This window comes from Pteropus vampyrus, unplaced genomic scaffold (assembly GCF_000151845.1).
Source record: "Pteropus vampyrus isolate Shadow unplaced genomic scaffold, Pvam_2.0 Scaffold3, whole genome shotgun sequence".
NCBI classification, from domain to species: Eukaryota; Metazoa; Chordata; class Mammalia; order Chiroptera; family Pteropodidae; genus Pteropus; species Pteropus vampyrus.
In genome coordinates, this window is record NW_011888784.1 from 23231919 (window position 1) to 23234691 (window position 2773).

At 39.7% G+C, this 2773-nt stretch overlaps 1 pseudogene; it reads right to left on the reverse strand.

Annotated features, from left to right (window-relative positions):
- Nucleotides 1–2773, reverse strand: part of LOC105293754 — a 6590-nt pseudogene that overhangs the window by 1544 nt on the left and 2273 nt on the right.

Here is a 2773-nt window from a genome sequence, read left to right on the forward strand (position 1 = left end):
CCTTCATAAAGTCCTCTTCAATGAAAGACAGCATCTTGGTAGCTTCAATGCGCTTCTGCCTTTTAAAAACATCGGTTAATTTTAATTGTTTCTTGAACCTTATCATTATTTCTCCTTTCTGTTTTTCTAGCATCTTATTTTCTGATTTCAATACTTTGATTTTTTTTTTTTTTTGCGTTCTTCATTTTCTGTATCTTTGTTATTTTGCCTTAATTTACTTAGCTCCAATTTATGCTTTTCTTCTTCTAGAGCTCTATTCAAGTGAACTTCTATGGCACTTTAACTAGTGGCAGCTTGTTTTTGTAGTCTTATTTTCTAATTCTTTTTCTCCTGAAGACTGCTCTGGCTGTAATCTACCACATTTTTTGTTTGCTTCTTCGAAAAGAGTTTTATACTTTTCTATTTGAGACTGTTGCAAATTAATTGTCCACTGCTGTCTCATACACTCTTTGATATTTTTACTTGAGACTTTAAATCCTGAATTTCATCCTCTTTTTTATTGCATTCATATACAACATTATCCAATTACTCCTGCATAATATGGAGTTTGGCTTTTAGAAATCTGATTTGTGCTTCTGCTTCAATGTCTTTACTAACACCACACAAAATATCATCATCTGTATAATCAGGTAAGCCTTTTTCCAGTTGCCCTTTGCTGTTTTTGCAAGAGGAAAGTCTAAATTTTGCTGTTTTTGCAAGAGGAAAGTCTAAAACATCCTCTGGAATAGCAATATCCTTGGCTGTATGTAGATGAATTGTCCCTTCAGATAGTAGACCTCTTAAGCTGTAATCATTTTCCTCTTCGCACGATTTAATTTTGTGTTAAAATAGGCCTAGATCGTACTTCTTGTGGATCTCTTATTCTTTCCTCAGCTTGTAGAACCACATCAGCTGTTTTTGCCTCCAATTCCGCATTTAAACACTTATATTCTTCCTCCTTAGCTAGGAAGTCCTGTCAAGATGTAGTAGGCTACTGAACACGTGATGGGAGTGAAGTTCCTAACACAATCCGCCTAGGTCCTAGAAACAGGAGACACAGCATGACACACAGAACTACATGGGAAAGCCTCAGGGTGGTCAGAAGACAAAAAAGGAGCCCCGAGACTTTTTTCTTTTTTCTTTTTTTTTTTGAGACTTATTTTTAATAGGAAATTTGTCTGATGAAGTAGTCAATCATTAAGAATGATAAGTTCGCTGATAAGGTTCTGCCAGTAACTAACGGTGTGACCACAGGCAAATCAATTGGCCTCTCTGGACCAGTAAGGAAATTGCGAACTCATACACCTTCCCAGCAGAAGTAAATTGATGAAGGGATTAAGGAGTGTGGGCGCAAGATAACAGGAAGTATGTGAAGTTATGTCTATTGGTAAAGCTTCTGCCCCATCTATCTGTTTTCCATTGCCTTTTCTTTTCAGCCTATGCCGGCCAAACCAACATATTTGTTGGTGAAATTCAGCTGTAGGTTGGGTTGCAAATCCATGAATTGAATGCAGTTTCCAGGGTCTATCATCGATGGCCAGGAGATAATTCCTGACTTGGAGCAACTGAAAACATTAGCTCAACATTTTGCAATAACAGCAGATGTAGATGCCAAGTTCTCTGGCTGAGCCAAGTCATCTGTGAAATGTGGACACAATTCAATTTAAATAATAGAACAGTAGCAACCTGGTTTTGTGTTTCTGCATGACTCTCTGCTTAGTTCAAATTGGACCCACTACACTGCCTGATTTCTCAGCAGGCAAGTTAGCCTGTAGGAGACATTCCATATTCAATGACAAATCTCATTTCCTCTCAGACTGAAGGAGACAGCAAAAGCCAGATGGCCCTTCAAGGCTGTTTATTATGCTCAATGATCCCAAGATGGATGCGGCTTGCTTCTCAACTTTTCCTCTTAAACCACAAGGTGGTGCTAAAGCATAGGAAATGCTCCTTAGCTTGAGCGTGTCATGAGGAGGGAAAAAGGGAAGGCGAAGATCCATTATCTCAGGTGGCTGAATGAAAAAGGAAAATACGAGCCTAGGAAGGGCCGAGCAAGGAAGCCCTCAGCACACGGTGAATTCTCGCCTATCCTAGTAAATCCACAGGTGCTTGAATTTCAGGAGCTGGAGGCTGCAGGTAAATTAGGCCTGAAAATTCAAAGGTGCTTAAAGAGCAATCAAGTCATGCTTTGGTATGGTAATGAAGCCAGCACTGAGCAATAGGCCCCGTAATTAATGTAAATGAGCTCAGAGCTCAAAAAGCCACCATGTCTTCATTGTAAATTCTACATCTGTTAAGGGTTTTGTGTGTGTAGAAATGGAATAAGCAGTGAAGGAAACCCGGAGAAGAACCTACAGGAAATTCTAGGCAAGTGGGAGGTCACCTCCCCCAAAAGCCAAGGATCAAAGAGAGGTAAAAAGAGGACAGCCTTTTCACAGTCTTTCTAGACCTGTGCTATTTAATAGAGTGCCTGAGAGCGGCTATTCGGTACTTTCTGAACTGAGATGGGCTATAAATTTAAAATACGCACTGGATTAAAAAAGTAAACTATCTCATTAATCATGTATATTGATGTCTGTATCTCTCCAAACTCTCGCCTCAAAAATTCCAGGATACAAGATAACTAAGCTCTCTCCTCTCGGACTGTAGCTCTTACATAATCTTTGCAGCAGTGGACCTTGGAAAGGAAGCCATTTTTATCTAGATCATTGGAGGAAGAAATGATACTGCTGCCCTGGCTCGCCAGTGATGAATCCCCTGTCCTCTTGAAAGGACAAGGCTTTGGATTACTTTG